Source organism: Triturus cristatus, chromosome 7, assembly GCF_964204655.1.
Source record: "Triturus cristatus chromosome 7, aTriCri1.1, whole genome shotgun sequence".
Lineage (NCBI taxonomy): Eukaryota > Metazoa > Chordata > Amphibia > Caudata > Salamandridae > Triturus > Triturus cristatus.
Window position 1 is genome coordinate 1,626,856,861 of NC_140590.1, and position 24,504 is coordinate 1,626,881,364.

At 42.8% G+C, this 24,504-nt stretch overlaps 2 protein-coding genes across 6 annotated transcripts in view; one reads left to right on the forward strand and one right to left on the reverse strand.

Annotated features, from left to right (window-relative positions):
• ARFRP1 (ARF related protein 1) overlaps positions 1-24,504 on the reverse strand; it is a 366,770-nt gene that overhangs the window by 220,524 nt on the left and 121,742 nt on the right. The window lies entirely within an intron of this gene.
• The window catches only part of LIME1 (Lck interacting transmembrane adaptor 1), a 61,548-nt gene that overhangs the window by 8,454 nt on the left and 28,590 nt on the right, over positions 1-24,504 (forward strand). Inside the window, exon 2 of one of the 2 annotated variants that reach the window (XM_085619610.1) lies at positions 20,103-20,167. The exons of the other annotated variant lie outside the window; for it this stretch is intronic. The gene's annotated coding sequence lies outside the window, so the exon portion shown is untranslated. The remainder of the gene's footprint in view (positions 1-20,102; positions 20,168-24,504) is intronic. 2 annotated transcript variants of the gene reach the window in all.

The following is a 24,504-nucleotide window of genomic DNA, read 5'->3' on the forward strand; positions in this document are numbered from 1 at the left end:
AACCACACCACACACAACCACAACACACACACAACCACAACACAACCACACACACACAACCACACACACACACAACCACACACGCAACCACATTCACACACACAACCACAACCACACATACAACCACACACACAATCACACACACAAAACCACACACACAACCACACACAACCATACACACAACCACACCATCAGTGCACACTTTCACCAGGCACAGACACCATCAGTCGTCAGTGCACGCTTTCACCGGGCACACACCACCAGACGTCAGTGCACGCTTTCACCAGGCACCCACACCACCAGCCATCAGTGCACAATTTCTACAGGCACAAACCCCACCAGCCATCAGTGCTCGCTTCCAACAGGAACACACCACCGGACATTAGTGCACACTTTCACCAGGCACACACACACCACCAGCCATCCGTGCACGCTTTCACCAGGCACACACACACCACCAGCCGTCAGTGCACGCTTTCACCAGGCACACACACACCACCAGCTGTCAGTGCACGCTTTCACCAGGCACACACCACCAGCCGTCAGTTCACGCTTTCACAAGGCACACACACTACCAGCCGTCAGTGCACGCTTCCACCAGGCACACACACCACCAGTGCACACTTCCACCAGGCACACACACCACCAGCCATCAGTGCACAATTTCTACTGGCACACACACCACCAGCCATCAGTGCACACATCAATTGTTAACGCATCTACAATTAAATATTGTAGCAATCGCAGTATGGCGCACTTTACTTTTAAACATATAAAGCGCAGCATGCCACCATTGCTACAAAAATAAATACATATTTTTTGGGCCTACAATTTATAGACTTTGGTTGCAATTGGTGTTGCAATATTTAGCAATGCCAATAGCTCAAACTTAATTAATGCGAGTCCTATTGGCTATGCCAATACTTGTTCTCTGTTCTATCGAGGTGGAAGATGCTGTATTCTAGTGGTGAGGTAGGGAGGCGGATTGAGACGAGGTTTCCATGACTACAATAGGTCCATAGTCAAGGTTCTGGATGATGGTATATCTAGAAGTTAAATAGGACACTACAGACCTACCATCTGGAGGCAGCTTTGGTGTAAAAGGATAGAATTTTTCTGACGTCACTTGGGCAGACTGGTCATGGTTTGCGTTTAGAAGGCCTAGCTCAGAAGATTGTGATAATAGGATGTGTTTTGGTATCCCTGGTCAGGAGATTCAGGCGTGGGGGTGCAATAATGATGTGCGTGGATAAATGCTCAGTAGCATTGGGGGTTGGTGTGCTCGTTAGGCTGTAAGGAGTCAGTGTACAAGGTGAGCTGCAGCTGGGAAGTGGGGGGATGGGAGAGCAGTCCTTGGGAGGTGAGTGCTTAAGGACAAGGAATGGAGAGTTGTTTGAAGTCCTTTTATCATTTCATACAAGTGATTCAGTTTCAATTTCATTTGGAAATGGACAACAGGTTTGTGCTCTGGTTAGTGGTTAATAAGTGGTTGTAATGAAGAACAAGAGGAGCAATCACACATGTGACACAGTTGAGTCCTTCCATCGAGAGTAATTTAGTATGCTGTTGTTTTGGTGTGAATGGACTTGAAGGTTGCTTGCCAGATGAACGCTGCTTCGAGGGATGGATGGTTGTCCACCGGGAAGGCTGTAATTTGGTTCTTTACAGCTTTTACAGGTTGGTTCATGAACTTCCCATTTTTAGGTCTCGCCTAGCGACGCAACACTTGCGCTGATCGACTTGGCGAGATCTATTGTTGTCGGTTTCTTGGCCGAAGGGGGACAGGAAATGTGCACGCATACGGGCAGGAGATGTGAACGCGTGCACATCGCCAGTCCCTCCCTGTCTCCTGCTCCCTGTGCCAGCGCGGACAGGAGATGTGCACGCGCACGACCGTCAATTTTGCTCTCGGCGTTTCCGGCATTCTGAACACACCTGGCTCTTTTATGGAGATTATTCCAGGCGTAGGAATCAAAGTGTAGATTTATAACACAAGCAAAGTAATTTACTTCCATGTATTGTGCGACCAAGGGGTGGGGCGCGGACATTACATGGTGGGAATGCTCTGGGACTGGAAGTTTCTCCCTGCCAAGCTTGCGTGTTTGTGGGTGTACTCGCAATCCGTTCCCCCCCTGTGACACGGTCCAAAATGTAATATTGTCCGGGCACGAGTACGCCTTTAAGGAGGGTGGAAACGGAGAACAGACTCTCCCAAAATTGTTTGCGATGCAGGGGAATAGGTTTCTGTAATTGAGAGGGATTTGCGGATGCTAAATGTACGTTCTCTATATTTGTTTCCAAAAATACCCATATAAGCATGTGAGAGTGTTGAGATTTACAAAGAATTCCACAACTGGCCTCACGAAAGTGTGATTGTCATCATGGTTTCCCTGCCAATTCCAAAATGTCAGAAATTTACTCCTGGGTGACTTTTCTTCAGAATCGACCCTATATCTGTCTCAACCAGGTCAGCAGAGCCATTGTAGAGCCAGAGAACCAGGTCTGCAGAGCTGCTCTAGAGCCAGAAAACCAGGTCAGCAGAGCTGCTTCACAGCCAGAGAACCAGGTCAGCAGATCTGCTGTAGAGCCAGAGAACTAGGTCAGCAGAGCCGCTCTAGAGCCAGAGAACTAGGTCAGCAGAGCCGCTATAGAGCCAGAGAACTAGGTCAGCAGAGCTGCTGTAGAGCCAGAGAACCAGGTCAGCAGAGCTGCTGTAGAGCCAGAGAACCAGGTCAGCAGAGCCATTGTAGAGCCAGATAACCAGGTCAGCAAAGCTGCTTTAGAGCCAGAGAAACAGGTCAGCAGAGCCGTTGTAGAGCCAGAGAACCAGGTCAGCAGAGCTGCTGTAGAGCCAGAGAACCAGATCAGCAAAGCCGTTGTAGAGCCAGAGAACCAGGTCAGCAGAGCTGCTCTAGAACCAAAGAACTAGGGGGCATATTATCAAGGACGGCGTTAAAATTATCACCGGTTTAGCGGCAGAAAACTGCCGCTAAAGCGGCAATAATGGGCTTGATAATATGCCCTGGAGAATTCCAATAGAAGCCCATGTTCACAACAGCCTCTGTAGAGCCAGAGAACCAGGTCAGCATAGCTGCTTTAGAGCCAGAGAACCAGGTCAGCAGAGCTGCTTTAGAGCCAGAGAACCAGGTCAGCAGAGCCGTTGTAGAGCCAGAGAACCAGGTCAGCAAAGCTGCTTTAGAGCCAGAGAAACAGGTCCACAGAGCTGTTGTAGAGCCAGAGAACCAGGTCAGCAGAGCTGCTGTAGAGCCAGAGAACCAGGTCAGCAGAGCTGCTGTGGAGCCAGAGAACCAAGTCAGCAAAGCCGTTGTAGAGCCAGAGAACCAGGTCAGCAGATCTGCTGTAGCGCCAGAGAACCAGGTCAGCAGAGCTGCTGTACAGCCAGAGAATCCGGTCAGTAGAGCTGCTTTAGAGCCACAGAACCAGGTCAGCAGAGCTGCTTTAGAGCCACAGAGCCAGGTCAGCAGAGCTGCTGTAGAGCCAGAGAACCAGGTCAGCAGAGCTGCTTTAGAGCCAGAGAACCAGGTCAGCAGAGCTGCTCTAGAGACTGAAAACCAGGTCAGCAGAGCTGGTGTAGAGCCAGAGAACCAGGTCAGCAGTGCTGCTTTAGAGCCAGAGAACCAGGTCAACAGAGCGACTGTAGAGCCAGAGAACCAGGTCAGCAGAGCTGCTTTAGAGCCAGAGAACCAGGTCAGCAGAGCCGTTGTAGAGCCAGAGAACCAAGTCAGCAAAGCTGCTTTAGAGCAAGAGAAACAGGTCAGCAGAGCCGTTGTAGAGCCAGAGAACCAGGTCAGCAGAGCTGCTGTAGAGCCAGAGAACCAGGTCAGCAAAGCTGTTGTAGAGCCAGAGAACGAGGTCAGCAGAGCTGCTCTAGAGCCAAAGAACTAGGTCAGCAGATCTGCTGTAGAGCCAGAGAACCAGGTCAGCAGAGCCGCTCTAGATCCAGAGAACCAGGTCAGCAGAGCTGCTTTAGTGCCAGAGAACCAGGTCAGCAGAGCCTCTGTAGAGCAGGAGAACCAGGTCAGCAGAGCTGCTATAGAGACTGAGGACCAAGTCAGCAGAGCCGTTGTAGAGCCAGAGAACCAGGTTAGCAGAGCCGTTGTAGAGCCAGAGAACCAGGTCAGCAGAGCTGCTGTAGAGCCAGAGAACCAGGTCAGCAGAGCTGCTTTAGTGCCAGAGAACCAGGTCAGCAGAGCCGCTGTAGAGCCAGAGAACCAGGTCAGCAGAGCTGCTATAGAGACTGAGAACCAAGTCAGCAGAGCCGTTGTAGAGCCAGAGAACCAGGTTAGCAGAGCCGTTGTAGAGCCAGAGAACCAGGTCAGCAGAGCTGCTGTACAGCCAGAGAACCAGGTCAGCAGAGCTGCTTTAGGGCCACAGAACCAAGTCAGCAGAGCTGCTGTAGAGCCAGAGAACCAGGTCAGCAGAGCTGCTATAGAGCCAGAGAACCAGGTCAGTAGAGCTGCTGTAGAGCCAGAGAACCAGATCAGCAGAGCTGCTTTAGAGCCAGAGAACCAGGTCAGCAAAGCCGTTGTAGAGCCAGAGAACCAGGTCAGGAGAGATGCTGTAGAGCCAGAGAACCAGGTCAGCAGAGCTGCTGTACAGCCAGAGAAGCAGGTCAGCAGAGGTGCTTTAGAGCCAGAGAACCAGGTCAGCAGAGGTGCTCTAGATCCAGAGAACAAGGTCAGCAGAGCCGTTGTAGAGCCAGAGAACCAGGTCAGCAGAGCCGTTGTAGAGCCAGAGAACCAGGACAGCAGAGCTGCTGTAGAGCCAGAGAACTAGGTCAGCAGAGCTGCTGTAGAGCCAGAGAACCAGGTCAGCAGAGCCGCTCTAGAGCCAGAGAACCAGGTCAGCAGAGCCGCTGTAGAGCCAGAGAACCAGGTCAGCAGAGCTGCTTTAGAGCCAGAGAACCAGGTCAGCAGAGCCGCTGTAGAGCCAGAGAACAAGGTCTGCAAAGCTGCTTTAGAGGCAGAGAAACAGGTCAGCAGAGCCGTTGTAGCTTCACTGGACACCAAAAGGTGGCAATACTGCTTAAGGGCAGGATTTTCTCTTGGATATATGTGTGCGCATAGAGTGAGCCGCAATCGACTGGCATCTTTAAAGCATTCTGCCAACGACATTGGGGCTTATTTACAAGCCCCTTGCGCCGCCGCTTCGTCACTTTTTCCCACACAAAAAGTGAAGCAACGGCAGTGGAAGGGACTTGTAAATAAGCCCCATTGTGCCCATTCGAACACAATAAAACAGTTACGTAACCTTCACACCACGGAAAAGGTGCAATAAAGCACCAGTTTCTAAAGTTATTGCTCTTTCCACAGTTACTGGTAACTCAAGTCTGCTGCCTGAGTTCTACTACATTTATTGTAATTTAAAACTTCAGGTATCAAAATGCAAAGTTGTGTGAGCTATTAGCCTTACACTGGCTGAATAACTGCCTCCTACCATAGTACTGTTACGAGTGTCTACAAATCTAAGACTGTATTTTGGGAAGTAGATGATGCACCTCATGCCTGAAACATAAAACAAGCATTTGCAATGCAATAGGGCTGGCATTACTAAACGTTTGAGCTATTGGCGTTGCAAATGATAATGTTTGTTAGTTTTTGTATATTTTTGTTAAAAAATATTCTAGCAGGAGCATAAGTAATGAAATAAAATCCACGTAGACCACCAGTACCACCAATATTAACACCACCAGTACCACCACCACCAGTACCAATACCACCACCACTACCACCACCGCTACAACCACCACAAGTACCATAACCACCACTACAATTATTACTATTACTACTCTGTGGTGATAGTAATAATAATAGTGGTAGTTATGGTACTGGTGGAAAATTACTATTATGAATTACAATACCTGTTAATTTTTCAAAAGGCATTGCCATTTACAATACCAATAGCTCTAAAACTCGCAGTTGCGAGACCTATTGCATTGTAAATGCTTGTTGTACAGGGGTAAGTGGAGCCTATATTTCTAGGTTTGGGAACCTGAGATAGAAACTTTCCCCCTCATAATGGAGGACATTGGCGGTAAGATTTGAGGCCTATGTTGCTTTTAGCCATTCACCCGCAACATATTCTCTAATATATGTGTGATGTCTAATATATATATATATATATATATATATATATATATATATTATTCTGAGGAATTAAATATACTCCGAATGTTGGGAAAGTTGTGTTAAGAAATACAAGAAATGAACATGTGTTCTAAATGTATAATATATATTCGTTGGAAAAAACACAGTGTTAGTAAAGTTATGGATAGGATTGAAGTAAAAGAAGCACTGAAATGTGTCAGTTATGCTTTACTATACAAGCACAAGTCCTTGGAAGGCAATTCACCAAAATGTCAGGGGTAGTGGAAGTGACAGCACATGCCATTTGACCTTTTACTTTCACTCAAACACACATGCTTACACATACACACACATTCACTAATACACACACACTCATATATGGACACTCTCACTCGCAAGCACACATACATTTAAAAGCATTTTTACTTACCTCAGCTGCAAAATAGGGTCATATTCCAGCTAACTTTACTCCATTTATTTACTACACTAATTGGGGCATATTATCAAGCATGGAGTTAAAATTATCGCCGCTTTAGCGGCAGAAAATTGCCGCTTAAGCAGCGATAAAGAGCTTGATAATATGCACTTGAGAATTCCAATAGAAGCCCATATTGTCACCAAAACATGGGCTTCTATGGGAATTCTCAAGGGCATATTATCAAGCCCATTATCGCCGCTTTAGCAGCAGTTTTCTGCCGCTAAAGCGGCGATAATTTTAACTCTGTTTCTTGATAATATGCCCCATAGTGAATAATATATCATTCACTATTAGCGTAATTAAAAAAAAACGGACTGAAAACAGGGAAAGTGGTGCCTCAACAACATCCATAAGGACGAGCTACCACTGTGTTCCTGGCACTGACTTTGCCACCTCGAATGTCAGGGGTCCCACAGGGCAAGCCAGGGGTCACAGCTGCGACCCCTAAATTACGTCCATGCACAAGTCATGGCCCAATCCACTGCCCATGTCACAGAACCAAAACTAACATCACTGGTGACACCCCTATTATTCTAACACTGCAGTCATAAGATAGTGTATAATTGTTTCCATTTCTTTGGACTTTTTGGTCAACATTAACTTGAGGTTAATAGCACATTGATTCCACCTCATGCCTCTTTAATCCATCCAAAATCTGTATGATGTAGATTTATTTAGGAATTTGGGGGCATATCATCAAGGCGGCGCTATGAAATTATCGCCGCTTTTGCGTCCTTTTTCTGGCGAAAAGCGGCGATAATTTAATCGCCTTATCGGCAAAGACACGCTATCGCTTGTTTTGCTGACTTAGCGCCCGTCACAACATCGCCCCGCTTTGCCTCTCTAATGAGATGCAAAGTGGGCGTTCTGTCCCAAAATAACTGGAGAAATGTCGCTAACCGACATTTCTCCAATTATCAATGGGCACGCTAACAAGCATAGCGATAAGAAAAGCAGTGCTAACCGCGGATATCTCTACTTTCCTTATGCCTGCTTTTAGTTTGACTTAGCCATGATATCCAATGGAAGGTGGATATCATGGTTAAGTCTGCCCTGCCATATCAGCAAGCTATCGCCAAACGTTGTGCGATTATCGCTGGATTAGAAACTGCAGCATAACCCTAATGCAGTCTCACTTTTTCTCTACTTGGCTAGTCGACCTATGGGAAACTTAAATTACCCAGTTGCTCTTTAAGCAAGTAATAAAAAAGGTAATCAAGAAAATCTACCTTGTCGAAGACAAAGCTGCCTTTGCCCGCAGGAGCCATGCATGGATGACACTGAATGGCTACAAAGCACTTGGGTCTCAGGCATACTTCAATTTGGGGTATTCCAGGAAGACCAAAGAACAATTCTTAATATACAGGCTAGGAATCCTGCCAGCCATTCCGCACCTCCCACCCTGGCTGAGGGAGAAATGTGGCAACATATGCAGACTATGTGGGAATGGTACTGAGGACTTGGAACACCTTATCTGCTCCTGCTTTAAATTAAAGGAGGAAAGGGTAGGACTACTCAAAGCGCACTTTAACGAACGAGGGATTCAAACCCGGAGACAGCCTGTGAGTGCATGCTTCGACTCCAAGGACCCACAGCTAAATGGGAAGCTAGCAAAATTCATGTCACTAGTAGAATCCAACCAAGGGAGTGATGTGCCCCGTTCCAATGCAAAACCTGCATAAGGAAGCTTGAACTTACTCAATTGGAAACTTTTAGCACAGACATTTGAACTCCTTGAGAAGAAGCCGTGCACGGTGCTTTCACAATAGAGACTGTTAAGCTTTTAGAAAAGTACTTCTCTTGTCTTAATAAGTATGTATTTTAACGTGTATTTTTGTAATGGTTTTAATTAATCAAAAACAATAAATTATCTCTATCTCATCTTTGTCCCTTCATTGTCTCCTAGAGTCATAAATAGGGTAGCAGACCCATGGCTCTATGCCAATGGTACTGCCGTATAGATAAGTTAGATGTTGAACTGTAGAGCCAATTAATGACCCACCAAAGGTACTGTAAAACTAGCACGAATAGAGTAAAATTATTTGTTGCCTTGAATATAGCAAAGAAGTACTGAAAGCATAATCTTAGTGTTGATACAATTATGTCAAAGATGTTACTGACATTATGAAAGAGAAAGTGAAAAGGCAGTGGGGCTACTTTGAAAATGTGACCTACTTTAAAAACACAGGGTTAGCAAAACTAAATTTAGAGGATATCTTAGCACTAACTATAAATAGATTGTGAAACCATCTACAATAATTCTGCTCTTGAAGTATTGTCAGAAAATCATGGTAATGGGAGAATAGAAGCATAACTACATTTTGTAAAAAAAAAAAAAAAAGACAGAAAAATAACTTTTGAAAATTAGGATTGTTCATTTGCCTACTAAACGGTTACTGTCATGGAAGTCAAAGACGGATAAGGGCGCTACAGTCTTAGCTTGAACTTGGAGCCTGAGATGGTTAGTGCAATTGCGCTTTCTGTGCACAAAGTTAGGAAATGCAAAGATGTGATGAGAATGAAATGTGTAACCTTTGGCTGTATCATGGGATACTGAATCGCATTCAGTCTCTGGCGCTGTCACCAATGCCCATCGTTTTATTAGCATTCATTCATGAAAGGTAAACAAAACAAACATTCTAACTCCAGTTAGAGGCACACATTGGTAGCGGCGCTTTGAAGGAAAAAAAGCTTTTTCAAGCCTGTGTAATATGGTCCTATACTCCTATATTGTCATCTCGGGGTCCTGGTGACCAATGTTCCTTAATGGCAATACTGGACGGGGGGTTACCCATTCTGTAAGTGCCTCCCACCAACCAAATTCATGAATAGATCTACAACATACAGATTTTGGATAGTAAAGAGGCATGAGGTGGAATCAATGTGCTATAATGAGTGTATCAAAACCCCAGGTTAATGTTGACCAAAAAGCCCAAAGAAATGGAAACAATAATACACTATCTTATGACTCCAATGTTAGTATAATAAGGGTGTCTCTTTGGAAACAGTACAAGAGTTTTCTTTTATATTTTTATTTTTATTTCCCAGAAGTGCTTTGACAGGTTAATGTCCTTCAGGTAACTTTATACAGCCAACACGTGTTTCGCCTAAATGGCATGCAAGCCTCAGGCTTTCTCAAGGCTGTATGTTAATGTTGTGTTAATGAACATAGGTATTGGTTAGTCTCTGATTTCATGTAATGGAACCTGTTTCCTGTGAGAACTCGATACTATGGCGGCCGCGGGCATAATTCTCTTGATGAACTCTACATCTCTGCGCACCTCTCACAGATCGATCAGTGAGGTGGAATCAAGACTATGCATCCTTGTAATTCAACACTCTTCCTTTTTGATAATGCTGGCTGCGGGCTTATGAACCAACGTTTGGACCCTGTATTTATTTAGTTATTTTTTACATACCAAACACTGGGTTTAAGATATTAGTTGTGCATCTGATTAGATATTTAAAGTTAAAGAACTGTCAATGATCATACTGCAAATTTGAATTCACTCATGCATGCTTTCAGCTGTCAACCCGCCTTGGTGGTGGCCTTTTCTGTGATTGCATCCGTTCACACTTTGACCTGCTAGACCTTCCTGAAACCCGTCAGACCAAGCCTCTGTTCTGATCATCATGACGCTATCAGGCAACAGGGCAAAGAAGACCGAAACCATGAACCGTCCGCTGCAAAAACCTCACGATGAAACAAATCTAGGTCCACCACAGGAGAGGAGAGTTGTGGCTCAGTGGAAGCTCCAAATAACCGAGTGAGCGTTGTGACTGGAACCTAAAAACAGAAACTTCTCTTATTTCCTGCGGAAGATGGGCGTATGATGATATCTGCAAAGATGCATTAAAAGCGAGAATGTGTAGAAGCCTGTGTTTCTAGTGGGGGTAGCATAGTGGTGCTAAGCACAATGTCATTATTTTACGTGTTTTATATGGCGCAGACATTCGGCCATCTTATTGGACTCTGAAAATGTAAATACACAGAACTGCACAAACGATAGCATTTCAGAAAATATAGGTAGTGTCAGGACACAGAGTGTGCACCATGTACCAGTGGTGTCAAAAAAGCGGTGATTATACATGCACGCTGATCACAAAGTGGTCAGCACCATGGGGTACCCAATCCAGTAAAACGCAAAATATGTGAAATTTTCCGCGAGGGTTGGATTCCCCACATTTTGTACATTTATTACATTAGGTGGAGTATGTGTAATTGTACAGAATTTTGACTCCCTCGGTCTTTCCCACCACCGCACAAACCACCACAAAACACTATTTTATCACTTTGCCATTTCAAAAAATGTATCACAAAGGCCTAGTACTTAAATGCACTTTCAGTAAGTAAGGTTAGGAAACTAGGCACCACACATATATCTTCCCATCTCTCTACCTATAGTAACACCTAATGGATCTCCTGTGGGGCTGGTATTACAATGGTGTTCCATAACTCGCACGACCCTTTATGGGATAAATAGACTTTTTCAGATTCTCTTTTTTAGTTGCTCACTTCCTATACCTATTTTTTTTTTGCACACTTAATCTGTTTGTTGTCTCTTGTTCCAAGTCCAGAGGAGACTTCTTTTGGTCAAAGACCAAGAACCATAACACCAGGATATAGGGCATCATTGTATATGGTGGAACAATGGCTTGAAGGTCAGGGAGGTGCGGTGGATGCCTATAGCAACCTGTGATGGAGATGAGCCCCAAAGAAGCCCGTGCCTCCTAAGGAACAAATCTTGAGTTCTGCCTCCTAATTTGTCTCTCAGACCTCCTCCGATGATTTTCTTCACAATACACAAGTCTCTCTACATTGTAGTTTCCTATGTTCATGTGAAAAGAGGTTTTCAAGCCACAGTCAAAAAATGTATGAGGTAGATGTATCAAGTATCAATAGTACAGCAAGGGCTGTGACACAAGGGCCCAGGGCAGTGAGGGCCCCTTTGTGCTGCAACTATGGATGTTTGTTCTACCCAAGAGGGCGCTTGGGGGCCCATTTTCTATGCTTGCATTAGGGCCCATTGCATCCATGCTATATCACGGACATGAGTATGTATTATTTGTACACAGTAAATAACACAGAAGCACTCAACATCAAGCAAGAAAGCAAAGTTTTCTCAGTCAGTCAATCAATCAATAAAATCTTTATTCGATGTTAAAAATGACCATAAAAGCACAAGATAAAAACAATACAATAAAACATTGAAATAAAAACACAATATCATCATTTTCATTCTCAGTTCATTCAATTTAGCTAAAATCGATAATGCGTCTAACACCGGGACAGCTTAACTACCCTATTATCACCCCTCCATTGCTTTTCTGCTGCAGATGGCCATCTTAACAAAACAACATACATTAAAACACATTCAGGGCTATTTAGCATTTGGAGATAACTTAAAGCCGCCTACAATTGACTATAGCCAATTTATTCCCCGACGGGATCCATGGGGTATGACTAATTAACGTCCCAAATTTAATACCATTCCTTTCAGAGAATGCTGAGAGCTGAACCATAAGTTTGCGGTTCAATCTATGACACAGTGACGGGTGCACCTTAGTGAGTGCATACCTTTCGTGTCAGTACTGTTCCTGAAGAAAGCCTTGCATTTCTCCACCCTGAGGCTGAAACATGTAGACCTGAATTTGTCACTTAATAAACCTGTGGATGTCAATGGCCAATTGAATCTAATAGGACATCCTCTTTTGTTTTAATCTTGCCTTATTATTCCAATATAAAGTTTCAGGGAATAATAAAGGCAATCTAAAACCACTTCCTCACTATTCATTCACCTTGCACAACTAAACCTGCTTCGCTGTAACCAGGAGTCGTAGCACACCCGAGTGGCATTCGGCCGCTTGGGTGGGGACCCTATGAGGAAGCAAGTCACCAACTAGGTAGGTGAATGAGGGTTCTTTTTTTAAAGTATTTTTATCTCTGTTGCCATCAATTCTTATTCTACTTGGAATTACTCCTTCTATTGTTGTTATTATCTTAACAAAACAACGTATAATAAAACACATTTCAGAGCTATTTAGCATTTGGAGATAAGTTAAAGCCACCTACAATTCTGGAAAACTAGCTTTTTCAATAAGGGTTTAAGACACAGCTAGAAGAACTTATAATTAAAACCAAGAAAACCATAAAATGTCACAGAGATTGTTCTGCCCTCCATCGCAGGGACAGGGGGGCAAAATGTTATCATCCTGCAATGTTCCTGGGATGTCAAGGTTCGGCACTGCAGAATCTCTGGGTGGGCATCTGGATACAGTAAGTCTTGAGGAGGCGAAGCAAACAACGTAAGGAGTCTGGGCTACAGAGCATGGCTCCGAAGGGGTTGCATTACTACTGCCTTGACCAATCATTACAACTGAGCCCCTACCTTGATTACCACTACAGTGAAGAGGTTCAGTTTTAAATGTAATTTGACACTGACTCAAACTCATTTTGTCATCCCTACATCGAACCTAACACTTTACCTAATATTATCTCTTACGCTATATTTATTTAAAGTATTCCAGTTAAATAATTAATTTTAACCTTTTCCTAAATCTAAACTGAAAGAAATTACATTATGTTGAATTATGTGATATTATATTAAATTAGTAAAGATAATGCTAGCCCTAACCCAGGCTCAACTTAAAATTACATCACAATTACATTAAATTATATAATTAACCTTAAGGTAAGCATAATGGTAAACCTAACCATAGATTCAATTCAATTCATAACTAGCCTTAATCTTACTTTAATGCTTTTCCCACATTAGTTTTAATTTTATTACATTAGATTAAAAGTAACCGTAAAGGAATCAACAAATTTTTTATTTTGCGATATTATATACAAATCAGCCTTAACTAAAATCTAAAGCCAACGTTAGCGTTAGCACTTAATTAATTTAAATTAAATAACCTGAAAATAACTCTAATGCTTCCACTAACCCTAAATTAATGTAAATGATATGTAAAAAACTAACCTCAAACACTGAACATGTGGATTTACACAAGAGAAAAAGGTACCACAAAAAGCCACGGATAAATGTCGAGCTTGTTGAAGGATACGGGACGGACGCTAAACCAGTAATACAAGGTTTCTCTGTCAAAGCACATTATGGAGTAAGGCAGAGGTGTCCAGGAAGTCCATATATTTGACAGATTTTCAGAATAGGCACATAAGATAATTTGTATGCATTGAATGAAAATGGGCAATCATTTACTTAGCCACCTGCTTATTCAAATCTGACACGATCTGTTTCTCCAAACCAAACCTATGTTGAACACCACTTGATGAGTGCCATTGAGTTCTTCAGTTCCACTAAGTAAGCCGTGCACATGCATATATACCTTCAAGGTACAGAAATGTGACTGTCGAGTTCAGTATAGTACTCTATAATTTCGTATATGTACTAACCATCACCGTAGTCTGGTAGTCAATCTTTAGGCCACAATATTTCGGGAGGTCAACCTTTTGTAACCTTGATACTCTGGTAGTAAACAGCCTGCAGTCCCATCTTGCAGTAGAAAGAAATCCTTACTGTCATTTCCCCAGTGCTGCGTTCCATTAAACGTATAGCAGCCTCTCTCAGAAGTGCTGGCACTATAAACGTAAAGCTGTCATGCGACCGGTGTCAGTACTGTCTCTATTATGGTATAACAGGATTGCTGAGAACTGTTTCTGCTGTCCCACTAAAAGTATGGCTGGACTGCTGAGAAATGTCAGAACTGTCCCATTCAATGTATATAGCAGAATTGCAGAGAATTGCCACTATTGTCCCACTGTAAGTTTAGCAGACCTGAGGAGAACTCTCACTACTGTCCCGCAGAAAGTGTAAGCAGTCTTGCTGACGGTTGCTGCTACTGTCCCAGTGACAGTGTAGCAGAACTGCTGAGAATTCTCGTTACTGTCCAATATAAGGTATATAGAATAACTGCTAAGGTTAGCTGTTACTGTCCAATTTAAGGAATTTAACAAAAACGCTGACAATGGTTGCCACTGTCCCATTGCAGGTATAAAGCAGAAATGCAGAGAATTGTTGCTACTGTTCTGTTGAAATTATACCAGCTCTGCTGATAATTGTCACCACTGTTCCATTGTAGGTGTAAAGAGGAACTGCTAAGAATTGTCAGTAATGTCCTGCAAAAGGTATATTGCAGTACTCCTTAAAATTTGTGTTACTGTCCCATTCAAAGTATAGCAAGACTGCTGAGCTTTGTCACTTCTGTCCCACTGTACGTATAATGCAGGGCTAAGCGGGGCGTTTGCTACTGTCCTTTTAAAAGTTTAACAGGCCTGCCGAGAATTGTCGGAACTGTTCCATTAAATGTATAGTAGTCCAGCTGAGAATAGACACACTATCCCATTAAACGTATAGCAGCCTTGCTGAGAACTATTGCCACTGTCCAATTAATATTGTGGTAGGACTGCAGCAAATTGTTAGAACTGTCCCACTGAAGGTATAGCGCAGAACTTCTGAGAACTGTCACCACTGTCCCAGTAAGCAGGGCTGCTGGAAATTTTCAGAACTGTCCTACTGATGGTATATCACAGAGCTTCTCAGAATGTGCCCTCATGTGGATCCTGACAGCGGCACCTTACTGTTGTTATTTTGAGGCAGAACGCTTTCCCCTCTGTGTCCGTTAGTATCTCATGGCCCGACAAAGCAGGCACTGAGGTGCCCTTACATTTCTGGTGCTTTGCAGCAGTTTTGAGATCTTCTTAGATGCAGGCCTCAAAAAATTCACTCGCCCGCTCGCAATTGCGAGTGAGATTTTATCAGGTTGAGCTATTTTTAACACTTACTCATCCATGCTGGCGAGTAAACTTAAGCTGGAAGAAACAGGTTGTCTGTTCATTGAGAAAATGAATGAGCAATTAAGATGCCTTTACATCTTGTTTTTATCTTGACACATTTTCCAACTGCTCAAGGACAGAGGTCAAATGTCGGTTAGCCTTTTTATTACTAATTGTTGCTTATCTGTTCCTAGAAAATGGTGTTTACTTTTCTTTCTCTTATTACAGTTAAATGTTTTTTGTCAAGTGAGCTATCTGACTTTATTTGTGAAACAAAAGGCTGTAAAATGTCTGGTTTTTTTCTCTAATACAACATTTGAACAGATTGTAAATGAAGAGTACAAGTATATCAGAAATTATTAAAGATCTTTTTTGCTATTCAGAAGTGTGATGCAAACAAAGATTTAAATTGGAGCAAAACAAATCAGAACACTTAACTTGGTGATGTGCAAATGACTAATATTTGCAGAAACATTATTCCCAACCATTGTACACTATATAGTTTTACAACCACATGTCAGTGACAAATTCTGTGGCCGTTTCAATGTACAATCTGCTGATTGCAAATGACAGTGAACTGCTACTTTATGCTTTAGCTATGTATATATTAGAAGTGATAGTTTTTGAACATGATGTGAGAAACATTCCTGCCCAAGCCATGATGACAATGCAGTTAATGAACTAAGAGGCAAGTCTGTAGTCAAGTGTATCTTATATGTGGCTAGATTTGTATTCTATATGGAGCTAATGTTTAGTCTAGTAAATCAAACAAAAGAGTTTTCTATACAGCAGACGTGCTGAACTCGCGTATTTGAAGATGCTCTCAGATGTGAAAAAGAAGAAAATGGTGTCTCAGTGAATTAAAATACTTGCCCAGGATCATATAATTTGAAACCAGTTTATGGGTCAAGAGCATTATAATGAGGTTGAGTAGATTAAGTCAATACACCTGCAGGTCGAGTAACATTTTTTAGATTTTTCAAGGTCTGGGGTGGTATTTCTGATATTTACAAGTTTCTCACATCTTAATTGCATGATTTTGCTTGCGAGAAAGTCTAACTCATAATCGTTGAATGTCCTTCATAATCACACTAAAATTCTGAAAATGTCACACATAGGCAATCTGAAACCTTGGCGGATGTGGAATTGTCAAAATCTGTCCCACTGAAAGTGTTACGGGCCTGCCGGGAAAGGTCACTACTGTCCCACTGTAAGTATAGCCGCCCTGCTGAACCTCCTCACCACTGCCACATTAATAGTATACCAGGATTGCTGTCAGATGCCTAAACTGTCCCATTATTGGTATATGGCAGGACTCCTGAGAATGGCCATCTCAGCCCCATTGAAACTGCGGCACACCTGCCGAGTTCTACCCAATCAAAGGTATGTCTGCGAATCTCTGCAGAGGATGTCTGGCTAAGAGCACAGCCGCCATATTGAGAGGTGCCAATTCAAATGTGGAGGCTGCACTGCGCGTGCAGTTGACTGACTGTTTTCTGACACTGCCCTGACTTCACGTGGAGGGTCTGTCCGGGTCTCACCTGATCCAGCCCGCCCTTCGCTCGTGCCAGAGCACCTCTCCTCAGCCATGCTCTGCTCGCTGCTTCTGTTCTCGACAGCGCGTGAGGTGAGACCGCAGCGCGTGCAGCGCGCCGAGGCGGTGCTGCAGAGCTGCAGGGCTTGGTTGCATTTGCAGGCTGAGGCAGAGCACATGCTGCAAACCAAACAGACAGGAAACTCGGCGCCCTGCAAGAGGTTTGTTTACCACAGGTCCCAACCTACTTTCATTATTTATAAAACCATTTTTGAAACGGTCTAATTTTGGGGTGAAGGGGAAATATGGCACAGAGAGTATTTTCAAGGGATTCACAACGGAGTCAACGGGGGAGGAAGGATTAGAACCCAGGCCTCTGGGTGGTGTCCCCATAATGAACCATACACCCAGCACGTGTTCGTCGGATTAATACCGGGGCTCAAAATCCATGCAGTTCTAAAATAAAACACCAGCATGGGTATTTTTCATTTAAATTCTTAAAAGCGATCACACCGAACCTTACAGGCTACCTTCCTCATCTCCTGACTCCCTCCACTCTCTCGGACTATATACAGGGCCACTGAAATTATGTGGCAATAGAAGACCAAGTAATGCAACAGGGCTGACTAACTTTGCTGCACGGAACGGCAAATTGTGCGGTATAATGCAGCAAATTTTGTGGCAGTATTGTTTAACTATGTTTTCATTTAAAAAATATTTTTACCGTCTAGACGAAAGTTTGGTCTCACTACTTACTACCAGTTAAAAACCTGAATACTGCAATCGACAACTGAAAAGCGACCAGTTTACTAATGTGAATGGTTTGCTGTATGTGTCACTTTAAGTAACTTTTGGCCTGTTTAGACCAGAAACAACAACAAAAATTGCTGAAATCTGTAAATCATGCAGGCGATGGTAAATTATGTGACATTTTCTATAAATACATAATTAAGTGGTAAACACCACATCAGCAGAATCTCATAATTCATGTGGCCCTGAGTACATGTTGGGGCACATATTGTAAAATTCACCAATGTATTGCACATAGTAGCCATAACATCTACCGCTGAGAGTCAAAAACATTGTCCCCTTTCCCTGTTGCAGTGCTGTTGGCGCCCTGTGCGACAATGTTTGTTGGCGCCCCCCCAATGACCACTTCCACCACGGATTCTCTCACTAGCACCCTTTAACAGTGACCAAGTCTCCATAATCAAACTCTCTCAGATGCATTGAATTAGTTATATAGCGCCACTCATACCAGTGTAGGGTGTCCAAGCACTTTGCATCACACGCACATTACACAGAGACAATCAATCATACGTGTGTAAATTAGTGTATAGGAAATGTTACATAAGCCAAAGGACTAAAAGTGTAGGAGTCACATGTCATCCATACTGGTAGGCAGTATAGTTTAAGAGTGCTTGGTGTGGAGAAGCACAAACTCGTAGTCCAAAAAGAAACAGCATAGTTGGAAGTTTTCATTAATGATAAGAATCGATTTCTAGCCAAATTAACCCTTTTTTGCAACATTAATCAATGTTCTAATAATGTATACCTTGCAGTGTGTATGCAGTTCTAGGATGAAAGTTAATAGCTCACTATTCTATATTAGGACTTTAAGTTATAAATTGCCAGTAACAAAAAAGATGTCTCTTTTGAAAGCAGTAATCTGCTGCTGATCTGTTTACATCATACGCACTCTGTAATCTACTTGGTACACGTTCTTTGTAGCAGGCATATTAACCCTCTGCACTAACTTCACAGAGGTCAAAACCTCAAGTATACAAAACACTGATCTCTCTCCAGGAATATAATTAATCACACGAGTTATCTTGACATTTATGTGAGGCCTGGTAATTGCAGGCGGAAAGAAACGCTGCAGCAGGTGCTTCAGGAGGATAACAAACTTTCAAACACGGCGCCCCCAGGAAGCCAGCACCCGGTGCGGTGGCACCGGTCGCACCGCCCTAAAGCCGGCCCTGCTGTTGCATATACTAGCCGTAATACCTACAGCTGAACGTCCAAAATCGTTGCCACCTTTTCAATGCGATGAAGCTATTTTACACAATTCACATTTCACATATAGGTACAAACTCTTCGAAAAAAATTGTAATGATCCCCAAAAGGATCAATATCAAACTGATGCTCTCATTTTTTGCTCAAATATGTTTTTATTGATTTTCAAATTTGCATTATTCCAGTACACTTCAGGCAATACCATTACAGCATATTTGCAATTCGGTACAATCCTTTCACCTAGACCAGGTTTCTAGTAAAACGTATCTGAATTAAACATCAACACATAATAATCAGGCCTGGTATTTTTAGTGTGGGTTCGCTAACCAGATGAACATAGGATTAGACTGTTTGCAACACAACATTGATAAACCAAATAAAATACCACACTGACTCCTGTCAGTGGCATAACGAAAATTGTGCCCCCCCCCCCTGCGAGGTACGGACTCCATCAGGAGCTCTCTGGCCGAAGTGCTGTGCTGAGGGGGCCCCCTGGAGCTTGGGGGCCCCCGCAATGCGGGGGCCTGTGTTACGCCCCTGACTCCTATGTTTGAAATTATATCATTGAAACATAACAACACAAGGTCTATTCGCTTGTCTGCACACAGCGCCTGGATATGTATTAATTGCTCAGTGCCCTATCTCACAGGGTGCCTACTATACAATGATTGTCTATTATATACTGTGTTAACGTATTTGGACAGTAGTCAGTGGAAGGCTTGCGCCCGTCACCTTAAATATGCTTCTGGAGAAGGCGCTATTATAGGTCTTGTGATCTAATTGTGCTTCCCGGGTCTAGCGCACTTCTTGTTCAGGTGAAGGATTAGGCTCCTCAGCCTGACTCCGCCAGATTGTGCGGAAATCCGCCAGGATCGCATCACAGTTCCCCACGAGCGGCTGTTTACGAATACCTATCGTATCCTCACGACGCAGTGCTACACTCTCCGCCTGAGCCCAGCAGAGAAGCGATTGAAACCAGGCCCTCTCTGCAGGGGGGATCAACTCATGCTCTTATTCTCCTTGTTAGTATGATTGTATAAAATGTTCTTCCATCAAATGCAAGTCTTAGTGGTTTTTGTAGCGGCCCTTTTCTTTAATCTAATAGTTAATTCGCTATAGGAAATCATTGGACTCCAATTGCTTCAACAATCTTTCTTTCTTATACTTCAGGGTGAAAACATATTGCCAGCCAATGCGTTTTGTCCCGATACATTGGGGACTTCTTCAGGACTGAGGTAAATATCACACAAAAAATAATTAGAATTATATACAATCGAAAATATATTACAAGATTTTAAAACAATCTATTCCCATACAACCCTCAAGAAATGGCCAAATCATCGAACTATAAAATTTACATGAAATAGTCTAGTCCATATGGACTATTGTTCACTATTATGGGTTTAAAATGAAGAATGGAAGTTATAACATCTTACGTGATAAAAGGCCACACCCTAATTGCTGTATCATATTAAATAATTAATGTAACAACTGTATTCATAATATTAAATGGTCTAATCACCTTATTTGAATGAAAAAAGCCGGCCACGTCAAAGTCGTTATATCATATTGAATAATCAATAAAAAAACTGTGTTTGTGATATGAAGTGGTTGAGTCACCTTATTATTGTCATAAACGCACATATTAAAATCATGAGTGAGCAACATGTATCAAAGACTCTCACAAATTTCGATCATTTTGCCAAAACTGTTTGACATATATATGTCAAAAATATTATAGAAGTGGCCTCCAAGGCTTTTATACATGACCTAATCTAATGTTGAGCTTATCAACTCGTCAAATACAGGTCGAGAAACCATTTCGCCATTTATAGTTTTAGAAAGTAATGTCAGTAAATTGGTGTCTTATGGGTCAGTGTATCAAAAAGAGGAACTGTGTACCCATAGGTAATGATGCTTAGTGTATTTATTCAGCAGATTTCCTTAACATTATCTCATCAATCTCTATAATAATACCTGGTAATTCTAACATCTATTTAGATTCCAGCGATAACATTGTTTAAAGCTCATTCTAGGAACCATGTATGGCAAAAGACATTATTTATTTGTTGTTCGACTCCTGAAGAGTCCATCAAAATCGAACTTCTACTTTTTGCTCACAACACGGACCATAGGCTTAACTACCGACACAGAACAATTGATATCTACCCAATTCTTTGTCACACTTTCATTTTTAATAACAGAAAGGTCTTGTTTTAATTAAACGATGGAGATTTAGCCTTGCAAGACTGCCTCTTCCAATCTCTCAACCTGAACTCTGGCTTCCTCCTTCTGCCACCCCCGGTCCTCCGTGCCTACAAACAATCCAATTATGACATGACTCCAAATAGCTATCTACCACCTCGTTTAACATTTTATACTAAGGCCGTCACTGCCACGACCCTCTCAATATCCGCTTATGATTGACGCTCCAATATTTTCACTCATTACCCCAAATAATCTGTTCAGCCTAAATCTACCACTAGCATGTCCATTAACAGCGAGCCTACAACTGTTTGTGGGACCTCACTCCCTCCTATGCCTCACCAATTCCCATTTCCTCACTCCATGGCCTATCCCCTGCTCTCTTAGGCTTGACTATTTAAACAGCCTCACAACCTACAACCTCTTTACCCCCTCTACCGCCACACCCAACATCTCCTGCAAACCACGGCGGCATCTGACATTAATCCACTAACATCCGTCCTACTATCAATGCAGCCACATCTCATTCTCTCCACCCTGTCTCAGTCCACCCGCACATGATGGACCCGCTAATTCTGTTCACCTCCACCCAAGTGTGGATTTGGCAACTACTTAAGCTAACTCACCAGCCTTCTCTGTCCCCCGTCTCTCAGCATAATCCCTAATTTCTCCACACTCCTCCCTCCCAGTCGGACACGATAACTGGACCTCTCCTAACACCTGTCTATCTACTCTAAGAGCAACTTTTTATAGACACCTCTGTTAAACAGACCCCCTTTATCTACATCATCCACATCATAAGCTCTTATCCTCTCTGACTCTTCTGTCTTAGAAAAGTGACACCCTTTCCCAACCAGTTTCCCATCTCTCCTCCTCGCTGTCCACATTCAGCTTCCGCTCTCACCCACTTCCCTCAACATAGTCTTCATTCCCCGAGGAACAAGTACTTGGGTGAAATTCTACTCGCTACTCAGACCCTGACCTCAGACCCAACAGGATAAAAGCTGAAATGGATGAGTATGACCTCAAGAAATCATTAGACGTTTTGGTAACTCATACACACCCAACATACCATCCCTTTACTGAATTGAGGAAACCTCCTCTATCCTCACAGTTCTAAACCACGCACCTCCCTCCGCCCATGTATATGCGCCCTGCTAACCTAATCCAGGTTCCCAGTGAATGCTCCAATGGTCCTACTACCACATCCACTCAATCAATACTCCGAAGTATGCGAAATAACTGCAGTTAATCACTGCATAGTGCTTTCAGGGAGATTGTGAACCACAACTTTGATATCCTAGTTCTCATAGAAACCTGGCTCAACTGCGCTTCGAACCTCTTTAACCCGTACATTATTCCATTCTTCGCTGTGACTCCAGACAATGTGGTGGTGTAGCAGTAATTTACCATAATACGCTTACCTACAAATTGAAATATGTGTGCATATGGCCTCCAATCTCAGGATGAATGTCTTTTACCACCCAATTGGCAAAAACAAACTTTTTATCTATGAATGTTTTTTTCTCCATGACACTGACCTTCTTCAACACTGTCAGAAACCAACTCACTGCAAAGGTTCTACCCTAGATCACATTATGACCAAGAGCACGCTTCCAATGACTGGGGACCCTATTCTTATGGACTGGTCTGATCACCAATTAATTCCTTTCAGGCTATTTTCAGTCCACCATAAAATCAAAGGGCAGTATAAGAGAGAAAAATCCTGGTTCTGTGATACCAAAAATATTGACACCAACAACCTTGTGAACAATGTTTGGGGTATCCCCTTATCCTCTAGCTCCCAGCAGGAAATTAATTACACAACACGGGATTACAATAAATGCATGAAAAACCCGATTATTAAATACGTTCCACTGAAAAGCAAGCAGTAAAGTCTTTCTCTCTCTTGGTACTTGACAGAAGTATATAGCCAAAGGAAACATCTGAGACATATCGAGCAAAACTGGAGACAAGTTCCATCTCCCTCTAGTGTCTCTACTCTAAAGGAATGCCAGAAGAGACTACAAATAGAATATCTTTAAAGCTAAATCTAATCACATTAAATCTGTGCTTGATGTTGATAAAAACCGCCAAAAGGCGGAATCCCCGCCATTGGTGGCAGCATGGAAGAAAGGACAGACTGGAGCACGGTTAGGGAATGGCCAGTTTAAGCAGCTGGGTGTTTCCCTCAGAAGCACGGCTGGGTTTGGGGTGAATGGGCGGCTTATAGAGACATACAGTTGGGAGGCGAATGCTCACCTTTCTCAGACATCGAGGGAGAGATCAGGTCTTACATAGGGTTGAGGCTCTGAACTAAAATGCTGCATGATTCTGTTGCTATGTATGGGGTAGGGGGAGTGTATAGGGAGGTCAGGAAGAAGGGGCACAGCACTATTGTTGTTTCAAGTTAAAAAACTGTATTTCTGTCATGGCAAATGGTAAAATTCAATAAAAGCGTTATTAAAAATGTCAAAAGGTTCTCCTCCATTTCATCAAAATTCAAACTCCCAGTCCTCCAATAGTGCAACCTCCACACCACCAACTAAATGTGATGAATTTGCAATCTTCTTTGTTGTGAAAGTAAACTCTATCGAGCAATCTCTTCCGTCAAGTTCCACCGTCAGATGATTGCACACTGAATCCCAAAGCCTTATTGTCTTGGTCATAATTTGAAGCAGTCTCGGAGTCTGAACTACTTCAAACTACCATTAAGGTCAAACCATCCAATCTCTTCTCTGAACCATCACCTGGTACCCTGAGCAAGGAAGTGGCGAAACTGCTGCTACCAGACTGGACCTCCCTGGTTAACTTCTCACTGATGAAACTCTGACAGAGAGTAACCTCTCAAATCAAGGGAACAGGTTTGTCTAGACCAAATTTATAAGCACTCCAATTTGAAACCATTAAAACATATCCCTCCACACCATTCAATTTCACACTAACCACATACATAAAACCACACTTCAAAATATGGCAAAATAAAATACCCTGAAAGCTGAAAAGAATATATATGGTTTTAATCCCACAATCTGTGTTAAAATACAAATATATAAGAAAACATATATCACATTCCTTAAAAGACGTCAAAGACAAAATATTAAGACACGGTCTACGGGCATTGGGTATCTTTATATAAAATTAATATAAAATTATTGACATTCAGTGCTACATGGATTAGAGGTGTATACATTTAAAGACAAATTGACTTGTTTTAGAAGGATCTTCCTTGTTTTTTAAGATATGTCCACACCTTGACTTCCTCACCTGCCACACAGAGGAACCTCACACACATTTACGACCTGCTTGGAGCTGGTAGTACGTGTGGATTTCGGAATTCCCTGCAGAACACCACCAGATCCGCACA